At 35.1% G+C, this 24540-nt stretch overlaps 1 protein-coding gene across 3 annotated transcripts in view; it reads right to left on the minus strand.

The window, feature by feature from the left end:
* DACH1 (dachshund family transcription factor 1) overlaps nucleotides 1-24540 on the minus strand; it is a gene marked incomplete at its 5' end in the record, with an annotated part of 365795 nt that overhangs the window by 118201 nt on the left and 223054 nt on the right. The gene's annotated exons all lie outside the window — the stretch shown is intronic.

Genomic DNA, 24540 nt, shown 5'->3' on the forward strand with positions numbered 1-24540 from the left:
GATGTATATTTTACACATACTTTTGCCATTCTTAGCAAGTAAAACTATATATGGCATTTGTTTTATGCATGAGAGAGTATTTTTGCCTGCAAAACGTCTAAAAAAAGAATATTGCTTGTTATGCCAATTAAAATTTAAACTATATTCATTTTTCTTCTTGTATTTGTGAATAAATAAACATTATAGGAAGTAACTAAAAATTTAATTTATTGAGGGCACCAACATGCATGTATATGTGCTTGGCTGATGATTCTATTTTGTATTTTCAATTTTTATTTCATATTATTAATTAAAATGTAAAGGATTATTAATCGATTCCTGCAGTCTTCTGGCAGTGGAACAGACTAACAGCAAGGAAGAATGTGGACAAATAAGTGTTGAGACAAGCAGTAATTCATGTATTTGAGAAATACCCTTTTTCAATATTGTGGACCTCATCAAAAATACCCATAAAATTAAACAATTAGAGGATTAAACAAGAAGGATACAATTAAAGGACAATACTAAAAATTCATATAACATTATTAATTTATACACTTATACATAACAAAAAGTTTAATATCTTCCAATCTGGTGACTTATATTATTCATGGTGCATATTTATGTATAATTATTTATGTATAATGCTGAGATTGAGTATATGTATGTTTACACATACAAAGTAATCTATACACTCATTGTATGAGTTTATTTACTATATACAATCAATAAACAATGTTTGAATATATTAATAAATATGTATATATGCATGCATTCTCAGCAGTATTAATATACACATCAGCAATACATGATTGCTTCCTTTTTCATATAGAGCATAATTTTACCCTGCTGACTTTGAAAGTTTCTACTATTTTCACGGGAATTTCTCTTCATAAGGACTTTAGGATAACATCAGCCAAGACCTATTTAATCTATACTCAATTTCGATTTAGCAGTAGGGACTACAGTGAAGTTCTCATTTCGAATGTTTTTCTGTATACATCTTACTAGTTAATGAACAACAGGGCTTTGAAAACAACAGAACTAATACCACCTTCTCCTTACTTCAGTAGAAATGAGATTAGCCCATTAGTCTTGACATTTTTTAACATCGTTTTTGTGGGATGACAAAAGCACAAAAGTTGGTAGAATTCCAATTTAATTTCTCTACATCTATTAGAAACCTGATTGTAAAAGCTGTACAACATAGTTTATAATGAAAAATACTCCATTATTGCCATGATTTTCTTTCCCTAGTTACTTCATGAAGACAGTTAAGGCTCAATATAAATTCTAACTCATTAGCTCAATACTGTCTCAATCCCAGTGTAAATTGTTCAGAAGTAGGTAATGAAAATTCAGTCCAAACTCTCCCGCAATCAAACAAAGCAATTTTATGAAACAATGAAAGGAATCAATTATATGAGATACTTTTATTATTTTACAAGAAATTGTCATAACCTTTATGCAGTGTACATAGTTGAGCTGGTTAATACCGATTTGAATCTCATCACCTCTGATAAGTGAACATGTTTTCTTGTATCTTGAGAACTCAGACTCAAAAAACCATGAACCTCCTTTCAAACACATACGTAATTGAAGGAACTAAACCTTAGCTGGAAAATTATTGGTTTTCCTTCTAATTTTCTTTTCTCCAATTTTCTGCTTTTTGCCACTGTGACATAATACATTTCACTTATTTTGAATATTCTTCCATTAAAAAATATGACCCTGGAAATGAGAGTTAAACACAGTAAGTGAGTTCATCTCATTTAGCCAAAATGTAGGTGTTGATGCCAAGTCAGTAGAGGAAAACAGGTAGTTCCAAATGGTCATTCATCCTACTTTAGGGCATGTGTCCCTAAAATAATAAAGCTGCTTTTATGGTACTTAGGGCTTCATTAAAAAACAACACTGAAAATCTGACTATACAATGTCAAATCCTAAGCAGGAACAAGCCCAAACTTAATTTTTGCATTTGTTAAGAAAAGTTGAAGAGAGAACTTTGTTCTGGCAGATGTTGCAGTGGAGCACATACTGCTTGTCCATCTTGCTCTAGTTTCATGCTGGATGTGGTACTGTCTGTCTTGCTGTGGCTAACACGAAGGCAGCAAAGGCCCTCTACACTGGCTAGTTTAGCACAAGTGTGATTACACTGTGATTCAGATGAAGTCAGCATTGCCTGGTGACCAGGTAATGACCAAATGAAATGAAGAGGGAAAGACCGCAAGAAACAAATGGAATGAATGGCCTCTGGGCATGCCTTCATCTGTACAGTAACTGCAGAGGATTTTACAAATGGCTTAGACTTAGATGGCTTAAGTAAGATGTATCTGGGACAGAATGTCTTGTTTTTGTAGCTATAAACTCTCCCGTCTTCAGCATCCACTGAAAATTCTTTTTTGGACATTTATTTTTTGTTCTTTATAAAAACCAGAAATAGAAAAGGCTATGTTTGTAAAATGTATTTCAGACTTGGAGTAAAATTCTCTAATTTACATGTAAAGTTATAGTATTCTTAACAAGGTCACCATTTTACAAATCCTTTAAGCTTATTGTTTTGTACTTTCCTATCGAAACATGATGACATCCGTATGTCATGTATGTATAGGAATACACATAATACATAAATATGTATTAGTAATCATAGGAATATTTGTTAATATTATAAGCAAGGAAGATTTTTGCATTTTATAGGGCTGGTGAATTCCCAGTAATACAATATTTTCCCTATTTACTAGCAAGATCTTCTACAGTGCAGTTAATTTCATGTTACATGCTGATGTTCGATATGGAGATGGAGTCAATTCTGCTGTGAACCTTCCTAACCTGGTCACAGTATTTTGCACGGTCAGTCATAGATTGCCAATTATGACACTGCCTATGTGGCTCAGAAATTAGAGCTTTTCTAAATCAGTACTCCCTTCTGCCTCAAAATTACGGTGTCTATTGTTTTAGAGCGATATCAAACCCAATAATAAATTGGAAGAGAGAAGACAAGCTTCAGAAAGCGAAGTATTGAGGCTAGCATTTAGTCAGTGACAGATTCTTTAATACTTGTAGCCTGGCATCATCTGTCAAGATTTGTTTACAAGGAAAATGATTCATAGACAGAATCCAATCCATAACATTAGAAACCACTTTCAAACTGCAGGCTGTTGCACTCCTGATCACTTTAAGTGGACAGACACAGATACAAATAGTCTTGGCCATTTGCTGTGTTTTTCTTATGTTAGTTAAGCGGAACAATTTTACTCTTAGAGGAAACAGTTATTTTCATTAACGTCAAAGAGAAATAAGTGTTATTCCTTAGACACTACTCACCGTCTGCACAACTAAGTGCAAGCTACCAGTTCTGTCACTTTTTACATTTGATTTTGATTTAATGCGTACAGTGGTTTCAAACAGTATTAAAAATCTGTTTCCTTCTTCCTCTTCACTTGTTGCCCTGCTGGAGGCTTATGTTTTTCCAGTTTCCATCAGTGGTTGTCAAGTCTTTGTAATAGGATTAAAAGCTTGGACACCTGATATCCCTGGGTGCTGCAGTTCACCCTCATAAAAGCTGTTTGCTTTAAATTGAGAGAAAATCAGGTTTTAGTGGCATAATTAATTAAATTATGCAAAGTGTTCCAGATTCAGCATAACACTTTCCGAAGCAGCAATTGGAAGCTCTACATTGCATTCAAACTGCATTTCAATTGATGCTGCACTAGGCTGACCAGAGAGTAGCATTTTCAAGGCTTTCAAGCACAAGGGATCCAATTGTGAAATGCAGATGCTTAATGTTGAGTGCTCAAACCCCATACATGTGCACTTGAATAGGCAATTTGGTAGCCAACTATGTATTTCACATGCTATAGTGCTAATATGAGCACTCAAAAATTTGAAATTGAAGTTCCAAATGTAAGTACATGTGCTTAAAAACTGGGCTCAGATTGTCTCACATTTAGTCATCACAGACAACCTGATGGAACAAAAATGACAATACATTTTCATAACTTAAAAGGCAGACTACAGAATTCAGTGTTTTCCCCATCACCAACATTTCAGCACATATTTTCCATAATGTGAGTTACCTTCTCCCATAATCAGCGGTTACACAACAAACCATTATTTGTACACTGAAGTGGGTCTGTAAAAGCCTGATGCCTGGATTATTTGTATTCATTAGTAGCACAATTAGGTAGCTAAGGATGGTAATAATAAATGAAAACAATTCTGGACTGGAAGGTAATGCAGCCAAGAAAAAGAAAATGAAGCAGAAAACTAGACTGTACAAGGTCAGCCTCGCAAACAAACTCTGATCTAAATGTACCAGATTCATTTTTACAATCGCATCTCTTATTTGCTTACTCCTTTTCCTTTCTCCTTCTGTCCCCATTAGGATTCAGCTTGCCTAAATTTAGGTTCCTACAACGAGAATTGAGCGGCTTAAGTCCTGTGACAGTCAACAGGGATCTAGCCAACGGGCTCTGGAGAACTGTTGAGCTCCCTCTCTGGGAGACAGACCTGTCTTTGGTCAGTTAAATATGAATCTCCAGGTTTCAGGGACTACAGTCCCAACTCAACTCAATTGCCTAAACACACACTACCTCAGACGGCCAAAATAATTTGAGACATGTCTTATAGGGGTGGTGAGTACAATACAGCACCTGCAGGAAACGCCACAGCTATCTGGAGATGTACATCAGGCAGGATACTCGAGGATATCTAAGACAGTAGCACATACCTATGCCTAGACAACTAAACCAAACCTTTCTTAATTATAGGTGGATTTTAGAGATTAAAATTAGGCTATCTGCCAGGCCTCAGGTCTTGCTCTTCCTTTCATGTGAAAAACTTGGATATTTTACAGCATCCCATAGAACACTTCAAGCCTGTCTTTAGGCAAGTGAATCCCAGCTCTGGCTCAGGAATGGTTTCAGGTACTATTACATACACAAGCAATATCACATGGCAAAAACACAAAAGACAGCCTGAGCTTCTACTAATAACTCAAACCATGACTTTTTTTTCAATTTGTATACTACGATCTTCTTTCAGTCCTCTAATCTTGCTGTTATCTTCTGTTTGTTGAAACAATTTGTATCTCAGCAACAATTACCAAACAAAGCATCAGTATCAGCTGTGTTGGCTCATTTTTCTGAAGTGGACTATTCACTATCTAGGCTATTTATATCCACTGGAAAATACGCATAATCAGTGTGCTAAAAGTTGGTAATCTTAGCATCCTGACAGTGAAGAAACTTCTTCATAAAACCGTCCAAATCAAACCCTGCTGCTTTAGACTCGGAATTGCTATAAATTTGTGATTCCACTTTTATATAATTCAGTCTCCTGAAATCAGCTGTAGTATTTACCTGCAATATATAAGTGTTGTGAGACTGTATAAAGGACAGACATCTACAGATCTTACACTTTTGTAAGACGACTATGTTACTGCTGTATCATTAAAAGCAAAAAGACCTTTGCCATATGTAAACAGTATCTGTCTCATATTATTGATACTTTAGGAAAAAAGTATTACTACCTCTTCTGAGATCACAAAGTGATCAGGAGAGCAAGTACTATGACATAGGAAAATAATAAGTTTCCCAAGACTTCTCTGGAACACTTTGTATTCTGCTCTAGATAAGAATTTTTTACTTTCTTTGTCCCCCTCACAAAGCCTTGCCTTGTTATTTTATGCTTATATAATCATGCTTATGCTCTTAAGTAGACCATGAGCAATGTGGCCTGATAATTGTAAGTTTTTATAATTTTCTCTAACATAGTGGGCTTATGGGTCTGGTATTTGAAGTTCTGCTACTATCAAGATGGAGAATAAATAGGTAAAGTAGCAAATTCTGAAAAAAAAGAAAAAAAACAAAACACAACAAAAAAAAAGGACTGTTCTTTGATAAACATTTTCCCAAAGAAATATATAAAGGACAAGCCAAGAGAACCTTTGAAATCACATACAATTTCTTCTTTGCAGATAACAGTAGCAATCTGAAAAACAGGCTTTAGCCTCAATCATGTCGACTGCTTCATTCACTGTCTTAATTTTATTGCATAGGTTTTTCTTGGCAATGGCAGAGAAATGATAACTGCACTTTGCACTGCAAGCCAGATTTGTACCCACTTTACTCACCCTTTCCGTATTTATGTTCTGATAAATAAAAACTGCAGTATAAACTGCTAATTCCAGGAAATAAGATGGAATTCTACATGCTGAAAATCAGAGTACATGCTCAGTCATGAATCAGAAAATACTGAATTTATATTAACTAATAAGTGAAAGAATTTTTTTACAGTGGCAATGAATCCCATGGAATATATATGTTATATTTTATACTAATCCTTCATTATTTCATCAAAAAGATTAACACAGGAAAACCTTTTTTAAAATTCAATGTAATGAATAATGAAACTGTCCAACACAAGTGAAAGCTCAGCAACTCAGTTATGGGCTGTGTGACATTTACCTAAAAATAGATTTTCCATTTGTCTTCTTTCACAAATACCTAACTTGGCCTCAATTCATAGATAATATAGAGTTTATTTTTGTGGTTGTATGATGTTATAAGATAAGAGTGCAATTTAGACATGTAAATTTGTGACATCATCAAGAAATAAAAAATTAGATGCAGTTGTACACACTGCATTCAGGAAAATAATAATTGGACGACATCTTACTGTCAGGCACACCTGAGCAAATACGTTAACTTCAGAGCAGAAAGCTAGAATTACAGCTAGTCCCTTGACGTAGAGTTTTCATAATATGAAGACTAATGAGCTATCTGAAGCCAACGAAAATCAGCAAAACCCTACATTTTCTTTATCTCTCTTTCAACATGATAAACATCAAAAATTCTTTAGTGAACATCTCGATTATAGCTGTATGTGCTTATTTATAAAAAATCCCATTTAATAGATAATTAATATATTACTATATATTCTCATTGTAATTGTGTATTTGAATATCTTCTGTATGCTTAAGGAAAAGGTGAGACAGAATATTCTCAACTGAGTAGTATATAACTTTGTGTTTAGAACATTTTCTGGGAAATATGGATTTAAGTTGTTTTAGCATAAGATCCCCTGTTGCTTCAGTTTATAAAGAAAGAAGTTATCCTTGTTCAATTTTTTGCTCCGTATAATCAGTTTAATAGGCTTCATTTTAGTACAGTGAAACTAAAACAAACTGGTCGAGAAACTTGTCCAAAGAGAAAAATGCAGGTTTGAGCTTCTGAGTGAGAGCATTGTGATTCAGGCCTATGGACAAGTGCCTAAGCTTTGCAGAAAATATGAATTTGGATGGGAGTTTGTGCTTAACATATACACTGGTCTGATGCAGGCAATTCCTCAGTTAGTGCGGACCATGATTTCCGACCCTTACTACCTCTAGTCTGAGTCTTACAGCATCTAATTCTAAATTAGCAGTGCTCAAAAACAAAAAAAAGCAAACCAAAGCAATACCCCATATATCTAGTCGGTAACTTGTCTTCCTCCTTTTCTTTATCTTTATTAAAGAATTATCTCTAATGATCACAAAAGTTTTAAAAAATAACAACATAATTGCTGTCCCTTTAACTCAAAAAGAAAAATCCTGCAGGTTTTCAGGATACCTAAGTACAGCTGATAGTCCTGTAATATAATAAACTAACAGAAAAAATTAGTAGAAAATCCTCAGTAAATATACTGCAGGCCAAAAGTATGCATAGATAAAGTGCATAAAGTGAGAAACGCAAGTTTCCTACTGTCTTCTGTAACCAGAAAGATACATACCACTAGTTTGACCACACTTTGCCCCACCTGTTTCAGCTGTGCTACAATATGGAAAAATAAGATACATTGAAGCATTGAAATTAAAAGGGAGCAGACCTCTGTAAACTCATGTTCAGTCTATTCAGAAAAAGATGCAACAGGGATGAAAATGCAGAGCAGGGAGGTTGACATATTGCAGGTAATCATGTTTATTGATGATTCAAAAAAAAAAAAATTGCTGAACTAAACAGGAGTATTTCAATTTCCAGCACAAATGCTGCACAAACTCTTAACGGTACATAGCCTCTAAAAGATTGCACACAGAATGTTTTCTTAAACATTATTCTTCAGCTTTTTACTCATTGATTTTGTTAGTAATTTTCTTAGAAAACAAGACTAAATTATCAAAAAATCAGTCCTTATAAATAAACAGACAATATCCAGTCTTAAGCAAATTTGATAGCAAGGTCTCATAGCAATTACATCCCTATGGTCTCTGGGAAAATAACGAGTTGGCTGCATGAAACCCCACCAGCTGCAACAAGTTTCAGACACTCTGGAGCACATGACTGCGTCTCCCATTCAGGGAAAAGGAGATATGTGCTTGCCCAGATCTTGGCTTGATGTGCAGTGTGGGGCAGGACACACCCTGCCCCAGGAACAGAGGTTTCCTCATCGATGCCATGTCTCTTCTACACTAGAAAACTGCTGCAGGAAAGCTAGAAGACTGCACAAGCTCTGAGGCTCATAGAACAATCACCTCCTCCTTTGGGATGTGGGTGCTTACTCTTAAGTTGTCTATACAGCTTTGATTTATGTCTCTCATGACCATTCTGATATAGTCTATAATTTTTAGCTCTTATAGTCTTTTTGTAAATTTGCAGTGTGTAATAGTTTCACATCTCAAAGGAATCCAGTGATGATGATGATGATAATTATTATTATTATTATTACTATTAAAAATGCCCTTTTCCTAGCTTTTAGATACACAACTTCACAACTTCAGTGTTATTTCAACACATATGTATGCGTCTGTGTGCACATCTCTACCTTTACGTCACACACACACACACCCCCCCAGATACATAAATGATACAACAAATTGCCAGCTAGAAATTTACTAAAATTTACTTTTCATACACTTGGATTTTTATATGGAGCATATATGTCAACCGGCTCAAAATCCAGTATCCTCGGGCTAGCGAACAAAATCATACCGTGAATCATGCTTCCTTCGTTGAGGTTTAACACATATATTATCTTGTGTTCGCCGCAGACTAAGAATCATTATTACAGCTCAGCTGTTATCCAGTACTTCATTAAGCTACAGTAACTTCATTGTGCACTTAAGCCTTTAGGGTTTTTTTTCTGTATTTCCATGTCCCAAGACAGATGACCGTACCATTCTGTTACTTAAAGAAGGAAATCTTATCTAAGAGTTCATGGATCCTGAGTCTTGTTTTTGGACTGTTGAAACTGTTCCTGCACATGATTTATTGTTTTCTCAGGATGATGATGACAAAAATGACAACTACTATGACTAGTAGTAACAGTGGTAGTAATCATACGTGATGCTTAGAGCAGGTGGACAGTCCTGGACCCAAAGGGCCTACAGTGTGAAAATACTGTAAGAAACTATGTATACAGAGACAACAGACTACAAGGAATTTTACTCAGTAAGGAAGATCTATATATAAATGCGTATCTGCTATAATTGCTTCTCACAATTGCTGCTGTTTATGCAAAAAGGATCGTTTTCTCTATGAGATTTAGTCTACCAATATTTTCATATTTATTTACATATTGATACCCTATCCCACTCACAACTGGTGCTGTTTTTCTGACTGGAGCCTTACAAAAATGATTGAAGGTAAAATCTTAATGCAAAGGCCGACAAAAATCTGAAACTGGATTAAGAGGGTAGGAATATGAAAGTGATATATCTTAAACAGTAAATTTCTTCAACATTTTCTTGGATTTTTGTAGTTTTCGTGGTGGTGGGTAACTACTTTCTAATTAATTTTAGTATTTTTGTTTCACTTTTAAAATGGAAAGACATCACTATCTTCAAGTTATTTAAAACAAAATATTTATTTTTCTTTACTTCTGAAGATCACTGTTACCAACAGCCATCTCTAGTGGCAAAAATTTTCACCTACTGTGGAAGAGACAAAAGAGCCAAGCCAGTGTTTGACACAAGAGCCTACTGTCACTAAATGATAGCATGTTATGATAATTTATTCAATATTGGCTTTAGAGTTGTCTCTTTTTTTTCTGTAATAGTTCCAGGACAAGAAAGTTCTCCTAAGCTATTATACCAAGATTCAGTACTCTGAACTTTACCAACCCCACATCAATTTGTAGACGTTCTAGTCATTCTAGTATCTTATATCAAACCAATTTGTGCAGAATGTGTGCACCTTTTAATTGTACTTTAAACAACATGTCTAACTGTGTCTTAGACAAAATTCCTAGCTACATCTAGATCCATCTCACATAGTAAAAATTGGGATTGTAGACTCCTTCAGCGGTCAGGAAAAGACATAAGCACATGTCTTATTCTGTTGCCTAGCTCCATCAATCTTTCTTCATCACCAGTAATTCAGCTGGTCAGAGATGAGGGGAAGTACGTAACAGGAGAGACAATAGGTACATACATAGGAGAGACAAAAAAGTACTTTTTCATCACCCTGCCTTGGCTCAATTAGTAATAATATTCTTCAGGTCAGAATTGTGGGTACAATGTTGACAAAGATAACCTCTGTTCCCAGGTCTCTTGCTTTCTGGACAAGTTTCTTGACTAGTATATAACTGGTGGCTATTATATAATAACAAGGCGGGCTAGATGCTTTCTCAGTGGCATGTGTTCAGTCCTCTGCAAACCAAATGGATAAAGATGTTTCTCTGTGTTAGGTCTCTTAGACTTAAGTCCTACAAACCAGGAGATGTCACCATGCATTAGCATTTTACATTGTCCAGCTCAGTATCTGGTATTTGTAGATCATCACTCATCCTACGTTTCTCGAAGCCATATGAAAACACCTCAGTTGGTTGTCTGGATTCCATTATGGTGGCAAAGCCTAAAAGTTGCTTGAAATTGTTCAGCACTGGAACTGGCAGTGTGTTTTATTGCATATGATTCATCATTACGGAGCGTTATTGACTACAGAGAAGTAGGCACTGCTAATTTTTTTCTCCCTCATGTCAGGTGAGAAGGATCTGGAAGTAAATCTTTGTCTAGTGTTTTCTTTAATGCACAATGCTACGCATGTTGATGAATGGGTTATTCTGAAAAACTGTTAGCTTCTACCATGAGCATTTTCTTGGTATAACCCAAGAAACCATGATGCTGTCCCTTCAAGAGCAGGTGAGCATGTTATCTCATGTCCCTGTTACTACAATATTGAGAACAGGTTTCCAGGTCTGCACTTTGATAAAACTATCAGACAGAGTCCCAAATATCTTTTAAGGATTGCTGGGACAGTCTGATGCTCAGAGACTGGTATTCTGGGACTATCACTAATAAATAAAAATGTCAGTTCGTCTTTCTTAACCACTATACCTGTCTACCTTTAGCACAACCCAACCTCCACTTTGTCCATTACAGCATAAAACAAGCAACAGCAGATTCCTCTAAAGTACTGGACTGTAAAACCATGTCATTTTCCTGTATACTAAACTCATCTGAAAATGCTCTCATGAATGTCTTTAAATGCTTCTCAACGGAGCCTAAGAGATCTCTTCCTCTGTCAGACACAATTAAAATGCATGTGCAAAGAGAAAAATTTGTGCATAATGTGTTTGCAAATTAGTTATTACTCTTGCATATAAGAAAATATAAGTGAACCGATCCTTTGTAATACATGCTGCCTAAGTGAAGAAAAGCAACAATTTAATTTTAGATTGAAAACTCTTTAGGCACAGACCTTGAACTAAAATATTAGACAAGGGCCAGAAGTCTTCCTGATGCTCAAGGAAAAATTACGCAAAAATTGTGTCTGCTTTTCTAAATTCTAATTTTATTCTGACTTAAGATTTTAGTCTCTTTAAAATGAACTTGAACATTTTTTTTCAAAAGCTTTGTTTTTGCAAACAATCTGTCTAGCATATAGTCAATATAGATTTCTGACAAAAATAAAGGTAATGACTGCTGGTTTACAGTAAAAGCTGCATTTCTCACTTTTAAATCACCAGGATATAAATATACAGACAAATCATTAACAGGAAACAATTATCCTAGAAATCAAATCCTAGAAATCAAATTTGGCCTAAAGGCCAGAATAACTTAGAGTGGTATTGCTAGAAATGGAATTATAAGTAGTAGCACCTGACATTTGGCATACAAATTTGGCATACAGCTTACATGCTCTGCAAGATATAGAATACATAATTCCACAATTATAGTCCATAACAGGAAAACATCTACAAATCATTTTTAAATATCTTTGCCTTTAAAAGCGTAAGACTGAAATCCAGTTTCCACTGAAGTCAGTGAGACTTGACTAAGGCCCAAGTTTCATTCCGGTTGCTTTGATGTACCAGTCTGAGCACAGCTGAGTACAAAGATACAAGCCCTAATTCAAAGTAGTGCCGAGGCATGTTAGCTCAAGGAATGCACAAATGCTAAACATTGGCTAAAAACTTTATTATCTTGTGGTTAATCTATCAAGGGATAAAATATGTTATTTGAATATGAGATACATGATAACAAAGTATTTGTCCTGTTAAGTGATTCACTAAAAAAGGAAATTTAAAAATCAAGACTACCACAGGGATTTCTGTGCAGTCTTCAGGATTGATACTGTGTTAAAGTATTAGTACAATTTTTCAAGCAAATTACTCTGAACATAATGCTTTGAAAAATTTAAAAAAGGAGAACAGATAACAAATGTCATTTCTTTCATAGCTACAAAATGCAAACTCCAAGTGTTTTAACTTAATGAATAAATGAGTTTGTCCTTTATGTATAAAATATAGTTTGTGTTTGTTGCACAAGTTTTTTAATAATAGATGAATTTTAGGTTTGCTTCAACATATTCAATAAAGTGTGATTAATTTGGTTTTTCAAAAATGCAAACTAGACATTACTATATTACTCTGCAAAATGCACAGCTTGCAACATTATTGTCTCTGTGGGATCTTAAATTGAATTGTAAAATGTGTCTTATTTCCAGTTTGATTTATGTAAGAAATTTCAGTGGATAATGCCCTTTTTGAAGTTTCAGTGCTTTCTGCAGAGAAAAAATACATAACTAAAAATCATGACATAGCTTATTATAAATCACAGCAAAGTTTTATCCTTACATAATGTTCCACATAAAAATCGTATACTGATGCCACATACTATGTTCAATTCAGTGAATTAACTTTTTTTTTTGAAGTTTCGTATTATGACAGATTAGATAACGCATTTTTGACATGTTCTGTGATTTTATTGCGATATTCTAAGTAATTACCAAATCTCTTTTTCTCTAAAAAAGCTTTCCTGTGCCCTGAGAATTAATCTATGATACCATTTAACTTGGCTTTTTGAAGTAAATATCACTAGATAAAAAGCCAGCTGGTTCTGAATAATGGGATACTTGAATGAATGTATTAGTGTTTGAAAATGAGAGTACAAATCTTTTAAAAAGATTAATTTCCATAAGAAAGATAGCTCACAGATCTACAAAAGAATAAATTCAAAACATAATAAACTGGCAGAAAGAGAGGTAGATTAAAGTAAAGGCAGCAGCACCTTGTTATTGCAGCTGTTGTATAGCAGTGATTCTGTATCAATTACAACATTTGGTAGGTATGGGCAGCCTCTTCAAAGGTTTCAGTATAAAGCTTGAGCCTGGAATACACAGTATACCCTACGTAATAACTTGAGTGATTAATTTTTTTTCTGAACAGGACATAACTTTTGTTCCTAACAATCAAGTCTTTGGGAAGAGTTACAAAGACGCTTCTGACTTTAATGTGAAAAGCTAACATCAGTTTTGTTTTTTATTAAAGATTTGGATATGAATTTATCTTTATCATGAAAAGAGCTTGGCTTTATCACAGCACACAAATGCTGACATCAGCATGTAAACTGACTTTTGTTGTCCTATGGACTTTATTTTCAATATCCTGTTTCAAAATATGTTTCCTTGAATGCCTCTAGGATTCTGTTCACACAATTACTTTGGCCAAATATTAATGAAAACAAAGTTTGCTGATGCCACTAAGTACCATGGGTTTGCATAAAACAAGTTCTAAGACTCAAGGAATTAAATAGTATTGGGATAAACGTTAAAGTACATGCATTTTTTGTTTGTTTGCTTGTTTTCTGATGATGGGATTAATCTAGATCTACACGAAGTTTTTCACTGATCTGTGTGGAAATCAGATTGATCTAAGTAACCTATTCTGGACAATCTAGTGAGTTTGCCATAAAGCATGATGTTATAAAGCATTATATTAATAAAGTGCAGGGAAATACACCTGCCAAATCCAAAAACCAAAGAGAGAGTCTTCTATGGTAACAGCCGTGAAGTGCTGAAAATGCTAGTACCTATATAATTTAGACAATGAAAGTTATAAGTTTCAAAATAATGTTCTTTTCTTGCAAAACTGCTGGCAAGCACTTCTAGCAGAAGCACGGAGACCTGTGTGTCTGGACCATACCCAGTGCAGCTGCAAGAGAGCAGCAAGTTTCTAAACAAGTCTAATGGGCATATGTAACACAAATGCAGAAATTTCTGTCTTAGCCAGATTCAGATTGATTTTCAAGTGATCAGAACCAGGTATTCTAGTGTCATCTTAATGACAAATTTTAAGTCCTTCCTCCAAAGCTTAGAAGCATTAAACCAAATGAAAATATTTGAATACTGAAAGATATTCCTATTTCTCTCCTGACTTGTTCTCTGTGGAAGCTGAATCATTGCTGCTGTTGAAACCTAGAACAATGAATAATGGCCTGAGGGCATACGTGAAAGAAAGATATTTTATATAAAAATTTCAGCTTAAAATTTTACAAAGTTTTAACAGTGATTACTGAAGACACAGCCTGTACATAAACTGTACTATGTATATATATATGCATATTCTTATATATACATGTAAAAGACAAGATCCAACATAATTTTTAAAAATATCCTAACAGAAAAGTTACTGGGAACATTCCAATTTAAATAACATTTGTAATGTAAAAGTTATAAAAACATTCAGAACTGGACTAAGTACCTTGTTCTGAACTTCCATTTTGTTCTAGTATTTTTTCAGTTCAATTCAGCATATTTTGGTTTATAGCTTGTCTTATATTATACAATTATAGATTTATTAGAGATATATTACACATTTTTTCATATATGTATACTTTCCACATCACTAAACCAAATCATTTCTAATTCCAGTACTTTCAAATGAACACATTTCAAAATTTCTTTTTTATTCCATATTTTGCAATTTTGGCATATCACCACAAGTGGAACAAAAGCAGATCCTGAAATGTCAACATTTCACATGGAATGGATATTCAAGTGTTCCTAACATGCAATGCGCTTACAGTGTGTATAAATAGACAGTGATGCAGACTAAAAGTGAACTGCTTATATGAATGCTATTCAAAATAATAGCTGCAGAATGGCAGTGAAAGCAGAAGTTTAGGACATGGCCACATGTTCAAAGGCAATAATTAGCTAATAATTAGAGTTAATAATTAGTTCCTGATAGTTCAGCTGAGGTAAGTGGCCATATTGTATGACAGAACCTGTTACCCTAAACTTCACCTATGCCAAGAACACACTGCACGATCAGCAGAACTGCATAAGGAACAAATTATTAAGCCACGATAACTCACAGATTTTCATTCATATGCCCACCCCTCATGTCAGGGATCATTAGAGAAATATTATACTGAATATGCAACCACATACGACACTTGCGTGCACTAAAAATGTCAACTACACCATGCTTTCTGTACTGTAGCGTTATATTGCAAGGCACAGAAATGCTTGCTGCCCTGCCGGATAAAGATAAGGACAAACTTCAGTGAAAGAAGAACCAAGTCAAAAGACTAGAATTAGATCTGTGCAACAGCTGCGATGACTCATCTCAAAGATCATACTTTCCTCCATTATTTTAATTTGCTGTCAAATGAATTGCCAGACTCCCTTGTACACTTTGAGAACGTTGCAGACCTCCACACAGGAATGAGCTTTCAGTGAAGAATAATTTGAACTGAGTAAATGAAACTAAAAACAAATCAGGGAAGTATTTCAAGATTAAGGCAAATGTCTATTGCAATGCAAGTGAAAGGAGTTTAGACATTACAAATAATTCATCTTAGAATTCAGTGACATTTACCATGAAAAGATGTTTCTTTTTAGTCTTTGTTAAAACTGGCTACAGAATGTTTACAGCAATTTTCTGAAAGCAACTCCAGATTCTTTTTTAATCATACTACTTCAGGAAAGCTGCTTTTAGTTAAAATATAAAAATCGTAGTTACAAGGTTTCTGCAAACATAACTGCCATTCCATTAAGGAAATGGCACAGCAAACAGTAAATAGTGGCCCCAAGGGAAATGTAAGTATTGATTTTATTACTATGTTGGTTGGATTGTATTTGCAATTGTCAACTCTAATTTTAGGCTGTGCATTAAGTATCCTTATAATAGCTTAAGGAAAAGAGCAAATATTAATTAGAACATATTGATAATGTTTTTATAAGTCTCAGATTTAGTGCTTACCAAGCATATATTTTGAAAAAATACAAACCTACTTCTTGCTTGTAAACGTAGCTAATAAATGAATAGGCAGAAACTGTAATTACATGGATTATAAGATACTTTTGTGCATCAAGGCATCTGCTGGATGCAATTACTTAGAATTAAAACTAAAATGAAGTGCAAAGATATTTATTATTGCACGTGGCTATGTAATGGCAAATAAGGTTGAAGTCACTATCCAAATACAAAATGATCAGTACATAGATTGATTGTGAATTTGATCCCACCAATTGCTTTTTGATAGTCAGACTCTTATTCACCATTTAGTCTCTGAGTATAGATGTCTGCTGCACACAGAAACTGCAGAATGGGTTATACTTGCAGATATTACTAAAGGTAATTCATGACCTTTTTTCCTACTCTTTAATTAATTTAAAACAGTACTTACATAAAACCAAACTTATTATACATTATCATTTGTTTCTGATAATATCCACATGTACTTAACTAGCAGAAAAGACTCATGACTCACTTTCCTATTGAACTGCAAAAAGAAAATACTAGCAGACAGATACGATTAACTAATAGAAAATAAAGATTTAATGGCTGCTTCTGCTATGTTTCACAACCTTCTTATATGAAATGAAAAGATGGTAAGTATGTGGCGATGGTAATTTCAAATAATGCAAGACCGATTGGACAATTCACAGGAAAAGGATTTCCTACCCTTATGTACTTTGCATTTCAGTTTACAGTGTGACTTGCACAAAAAGTACACTACAAGTGCCAGCTGAGGTAGCTGACACTTCAGAAAAGTCTTTTCTTGATAAATTTCTTGTTTAATACGTTAAATTTCTAAAGGTAGCTATAAAATAATTGTTTATGCCATCTACACTGTTGTCAACTCTTGCAATTCTATCACCAATCCTGGTATCATTCATACTTCTTAAAAATCTCTGCTACAAATATGTGATGATTTCAGCATCTCAGTTCAGATTAAAGAAAAGAAAAATCCCCCTGTTCCCTCCAGCGGTGTGCTCTAATATCCCAACTTGGATGGGTGTCCCTGCGGCCGGGCGAGCATCCCCAGCCAGGGGACACGTCCCCAGGCATGGTCACGCTTCCAGCCCTGCCCGGGACCTGGTGCTTCTGGGGTGCAGCTGGACATTTTAGGACTGTCATATCTAAACACCCTGTTGATTAAGTTTTACATTGTTGTGAAGCTTTATCCTAAACCTTAAGAAAGCAGCAGATTACAAGCACAGTACTGTCAAAACATTAGTTTTCAGACAAATGACTTGCAACTGTTCTGTACCTACCCCAGACTCTATACATACTATACGAACATGCTGACTGCTGAGATAGTTAAGAGGGTTCGAAAGGTTTCTCCTATTTCCTGACAAATGACAGAGGAAAGGAAGGCCTTGCTGAATTTTTTCCTGCCCTTGCCCACACTACCTGTACAACGAGGAGCATGCACGGGGACAGATTTGCTTCAAGGGATGCAGAAAGGGCGTATCCGAGGCTCAGTGGGCTCTTCCATTCTCTCATAGCCAGAGAGAGCCAAGCTCAAAAGATACCACCAGCACTTTGCTCTCCACCAAAGCACAGCCTCTCGCAGAGCTGGTCTGGGAGCTGGGCAAGCAAAAGCTCTCTATACGTATCCTCTGCACATTATACAACCTAACAGCCCCTGCAGAAGCCTGCAGGTGAATAAACTGAAGTATGTTATGTTTGGCATGTATCAATGCGCACAGATGTATAAAAGTTCAAGGACCACATTTGTTATGCATGTATTTATACCTTCTCTATTCCCAGGGGACATCAAAATCTTAATCAAAAGTCTAACTTACACTTAGGTGGTGCAGACTGGATTGTTCGTGGGTCACTTGATAAAAGTAAATTTCACTATTCTTATTGGTTACTAAAATTTGTGGCTATTAATTTTACTGAACTGTTATTTATATTGTGCAGCTATATCTCTGCTACCAAACATTTAAAGTAAACATTAAAACACACACAAATAAAACATTAAACCTAAATTACAGGTTTTAATTTATAAGCATGTACATTTCTCCAGACACAGTACAGAAGGGCTTCAGCAATGTGAGTACAGAATATCTGTAAGAAAAATAAAATGCAAACTTCTTAATTCTGTAAATCTCAGTGCAATGAGCCCTGGTTAAGCTATTTTATTGCATAGGCTTTTACACTTTAAGCAAATGCAATATTCTTCAAATAATAATTTTGGAATATACATATAACAATCAATACACATACTTCCTAGATAGGCACTGGAATATGGCTGAAATGGTTTATTTCAATATTATTTCAGTACCGCTTTTTAAAATAATACAGTCATGTAAATGATGACATTACGTGATTATTTGAAATCCTTTGTAAAGAAATTTTATTTCTGTTATTATTGTCTAACAAGACCACCACATTGCATCATTTAACAGGCCTGAGAAGGCAGGCAACAGAAAGAAAAAAAAAAAAATACCTCTTTGACTGAAAATCTCTTTGTGTATTAAGCAAGCAAAACTATGTAACTTGATGTTTCCTCTGAAGTGTTTAAGCAATAGTAACTGTATACTGTTCCTCAAAGGAAAATTCACTCTGCCTGTTTCAATTATGCCAGATGTCATTACCAATATTTATTCTTGTTAAAAAGTTGAGTTATAGTGGGAGGATCTGTAATCTCCTTTTTTATTTCAGAACTGGATAGAATCATTTTAAGGGAGATTATTTTTTTATTTACTATAACAAGAGGAAAGGTAAATGAATTCCAGTGTTACTTGAATCTGAGAAAAAAAAAAAAAAGAAAGAAACCTGCATTATATTTTACTGAAGTAGCATAAACAAAGTCATTGACAATGTTAAACAGGGCAAATGCTTTATTTTTTAAATAGTCAGAAATAAAAGTGTTTACTCTCAGAGAAATCTCTATTGTGGTGATGGGGAATGCATTGCCACTAAAAGCTTCAAATCTTTCCCTTGTAGACCCTGCCAAAAGATCGGGGTGAACTGCTGCTCACAGTCACATAGAAAAATCTACATTTTATCCCTGCTAATTCACCTTTTTGCCAGTACAAGATAGCATTGATGAGGATGCTAGTTTTATCCCAGGGAAACTGGGATATATTCTTGCAAAGAGCTGAAATTAAAGGGAGTTGTTAATTTAAGTGGGGAGGTTAAAGCATTCCAAAATACACACTGCTTGACTCATAGGAATTTGGAATGCCTTACGTAAATAGCTCTAGTTGGTGACCATTTTCTATGGCTAAACAAGCTGCTTAAAAAAATGGTTCATGCTGAGTCTTAGAGCCACTAGTAAATTAAACAACATCAAAAAGGGAGAAAAAAAAAAGTTTACTACTTGATTAACACAAGATCCTAGAAGGAAGTTTAAAACTAATAGAAAAGGAAATCTCTGTTGTACGCAGGAAAAAAAATTCTGCATGCTATCATATGAAACTCTAATTTTATTTCAGCACATAAACAGAATACTCTGAACAGAGATGTATGTGAATATGTAGGAGTCAGAAGGGTTTGACATACAAACCTTCCGAAAGAAACTCTGAATTTCTCTTTTGTGAATCGGTTTATCGTATCACAGATGGCAGCCCAGGAGGGGAAATGAGTTCTACAGACTCACCACCCACCGGTAGGGGAAGGGAGGGAGCAGACACTGAGGCCAGTTTTGACCCTACTCCCTAGAATACCAGACAGAATCGCTTCAAGTCACAATTTCCTTCTTATGCTGCTCCCAGGGCAGCATGCAATTATGTACTGCAACTGGCTTAGGGCAGGCTGGGTCCACAATTAGTCCCTTGACCTTGCTGAGACTAACAGTGTGAGTAAGGTGAGCATGACATAGCTCTCTCTCAAAATTCTCAATTATTTAATGCAACGAATGTAACAGTAATTTCCCTGCATCTTTTAAAAGAAAAGAAAATTTGCTCGCGATCATAAAAAGGGACTTGCCTATAAACTCAACTAAAAGGTCAAAATGATAGTTTTAATTCAGAGTTTCCATGGCTTTCTTGATAAAATGAGTATGAATATAGATTGTCTCTTTATTTCTACTTTCCATTAAAAAGCATAGGATTTTCTTCTACTTTCTCTAATAGGTTTACTAGTTATAGCTCTATTACAACAATACTCAAGGAAGTTCCATTCATATCATAGACAATTATCTGTGATAAAGCTCATGGCAGAAACTGTAGATGGAATAAATGCTGACATGGGTACATTAATGCACATGCCACTCACATCGTGTCAGGTACAGTTACCCCTTAGGTTTGAAGATACAAATACTCCTTTCAGCACTTTGGCGTATCTCAAGTAATTAGAAGCCATCTGCTGAAATCTTCTACATTCAAACAGCCATCTTGAAATGGTTGGGGCTTTATGTCATGCTGGAGGGCATACCTTTCCCTCCACGCTCAAGCTGAAAGAGGCCTCAGACAGTGAGTAAGAATGAGATCATGCAGAGAAGAAAACACTGCCAGGAGTTTGACCTAGGCTGTCCAATTAATTGTCAGTGAGTTAAAACAATGCAAATTCATTGAACAAATAAATATAAATCCAAACTTCTAAATTAAAAGATGAAACATGGGTCAGTTTGGGACTCAATCGTAAATTAAATAATCCATAATAGCCAATTAAAATAGAATATCAGGAACAAGTGAGGCAGGGAGAGACGGCTTAGTTAACCACAGAACAGGCAGAATGCATTTCTACTCATCTTGTAGCCAAGATGCAACATACAACTACTGCATACAACTAATGGGCACAGAAGCTGGTACCCATGGTCGCAGAGGAAGACTTCCCAGGGCAACATTAAAATACCATTGCAAACCAGAACTCCATGAAAAGTCACTATTCTAATCTTCCAGTAGGAGAAGCCACGTAAGTGGGGTGGGAATCTTTCTGTAACACCTGCCTTCCACGAGTAGTAGAAAAAACAGATTGCTCCTCACTGTCTAAAAGGTCACTTTATGAGACAGACATAAACATAAGGAATAAAACATGCCACAGTAACATACTTTGAATGATTAAACATACTGAGAGGTAAACCTGTTTTGACCATGTGATCAGTTCAGTGATTTTTTTTTCTGTAAGATGTATACAATATGATACAGTGAGGGAGTTATTTTGATAGAATAGGAGCATACAATAAATAATAAATGGAGAAAATCCCCAATCATAAAGTTGAAGAACATTTCTGAGTGAACAATATTAATGGAGATCAAAAAGGCAACTAACCCATGTGTAATACATGAGTAGTGAGAAGTAACCTCTAGAACTTCCATGTAAATCAGTTAGTTATATAGCACGCTGGGTCAAGGTTTAGTGAAGCAACTTCTTAAAACCATAAAAATCACTTATTGGAACAGCTGACTCTACAGCATTTAAGATGAGAAGATACTCTTTAGTAATCCTAAGTAATTCAAGATGTTGCTTTGGCCAGGGACTATAGTTGGCTTATCAAGAGCAATCACAACAACATAATTTAGAGAGCTCTCATAAGACAGGTGTCATAGTGTGGCCCTAAAAAAGCAGATTATAAAGTCCCCAAATCTACTTCATTTCAAAGGGCAAAAGTGAGTCATGCCAGTCTCATAAAGCCTAGATCCCTTTCTATACCATCTCTGCTACTCCGAGCACAACACTGGAAAGTGGAGTCAATGCAATGCCTGGGCCCAAGGATCATGTATGGTATGGAGAACAGAGATGCTTCAGAAGCTGATCTCCTGAAGAGCTTTGATTAAGAATTGAAGCATGTATATTGCAAATATCAACTTATAGATTCTTCAGTGTAATGAAAAATTAAAATATTCAAGACTATGCTAGCTATTTTTCACTTAGGATGAAGCAAATTGATCACTTACAAAATACGAAAGGACAATATGGTACAAATACTCTTTCAGCAATCCACATAGCAATTTTGTATATGATCTTGAGCATAAATTGCTCAGAAATACAGAATATTATAAATATAATTTGGGGGCTTTTGCAAATGGCTACTGGGCGAAATTCACTTTTTACAAGAAAGTTTATGATTGTAAAGAACTCTGCCTCGTTATTGAAATTTAATACAATTATCTAGCAGTCCTTAGTCTATGCAGCTTTGCGCTGATATCCTTGAGTAGAAATCCTGCAGGCACACTACTCTCCACCTGTTCAAGATAAATTTCTTAACTATACAGAACCATACAACAGGTGCACTTTCACTTATTCAAATCACTGCAGTCATACCCCAACAGCGTCCATGGTACAATTATTATTGGCTGATGTACCAACAAAACCCACCTATCTATTAATCACTTAGTATATCAAATTGAAGCCATATTACAATACTATTTTGTGAAGCCAGTAATGTATCTATCTTTTCGTGACAGAACAATTAATCACATGTTAGAGGTGGTTTTGCTGGGTAGTGCAAATTTGCTGCTTGTGACCACAAGAGTACACAGTTAAGCCCTCGCTGAATCTCCTCCGGCTCTCCCCGTCTCTGTCCATACTGCATAAACACAGCTTCCCCCATTAATAAAGGCCTAGAAGAACCACTTACAACATGAGAAACCTAAAGACCCTCAGAGGGTGACAGAGAAGCCAGAGGTGTTAAACTCTTTCCAGAACTCCCCCTATGCACCGGAGCCAGCATCAGGAGCCATTGAGTTGAAGCTCACTAGCTGGAGAACACAAAAGCCGGGAAGCCCCAGGAGACACGCCTTCAAAGGTAAATGGGATCCATCGTTATTATTCAAAGTCCCAAAAAAGAGCACAAGCACACGCTAAGTGCCTCTGGAGTTTGGTCAGTAGCTTCAACCACAATAAAGGAAAAACTAAAGATCTACTAAAATTGCCTTAACTATGAAGTTCTGTAATTAAAAGTGAAATCAAATAGAGAAACGAGGAGCAGATGTTGGTTTTATTTCTGTATGTTGACTTTATTAAGGAAACATTTCCCCATTCCCCTCCCCCAAGACATCCTTTTCTTTCATTTATTTGCTATGTTTCCTATTATTTTCTTTTCCCACTAAACAACCGTAACCTTCATCAGTACAATGAAGTCATTTATGTCTAAATTCTTGTTGCACTTGGGATTTTTCTTTATGTGTTTTGTAATTGTTGTAGTTGATTTACAACTTTTATGTCTCAGATGTAAAATGGAAGTAGAATACAACCTTTTTTACTCTACTCTGATTAACACCTGTAAGAACACAAGAGATATACAAAAATATTCTATCTAATTTTTTTCATAAAAGAACTCCTTCTCTAATTACTTTGTTTTAGAAAGCTACTGAAGATCTCCCCTGATATGAATTAAACCAGCACCCAGTTGGTGCTTTATTATCTCTTCAACAAAATGATTTATTGTCTGCAGTCTGAAAGCAAAAGAGGAGGAAAATTACATTTTCTGTACCAGTAGCAGTAGCCGTATCACTTGCTCTATACTATTCTTTAAGATTACAATGACCAATATTGTAATGATACCAGAAATAGTTAACTCTAACAAAGCTGCTTATACAAAAGCAGTGACAACTGAGATCATTGTACCTCATGATGATTTAACTTTAGATGTTAAATCTTATGGTTTTTACCTCAGCATGACCTGCTACAATGTTAAAATTTCAATTTATCTCCTACCCAAGAGTCTGGACATAACTGATTTTCTTAAATTTTTTTAAGGTTTCAAATGAACAAAGTTTAATTAAGTAGGGACAGGTAAAAATACAAGAAAAAATGTCAAGAAGAGAAAGTCGCAAATACTTAATGTGTGTGTCTAAGCTATAAATAATAAACTAATTTTAACATGATTTATTTTGTATATCAATGCGAATTTAATGCTTTGTTTTTATACATTGATTAAAATGGCTAGGCTATTACTGCTTATAGAAAAAGCATTGTAAACAGGCAAAAGAAATTTCTATCAAGCTACATACCTAAAACCAAATGTACAAGATGCATATAATTGTGTGTGCACAGCAGATAAAAAACTGAAAATTCAAAATTCCTTTGTTGAAAAAGAGATGGATTATAAGAGTGATGGTGCTGCAAGTGCAGAAGTTATTTATTTTCCAAACTCGCGGCACCTTTGTAGCACCA

The sequence above is a fragment of the Platalea leucorodia genome (assembly GCF_965183815.1).
Source record: "Platalea leucorodia genome assembly, chromosome: 2".
NCBI classification, from domain to species: domain Eukaryota; kingdom Metazoa; phylum Chordata; class Aves; order Pelecaniformes; family Threskiornithidae; genus Platalea; species Platalea leucorodia.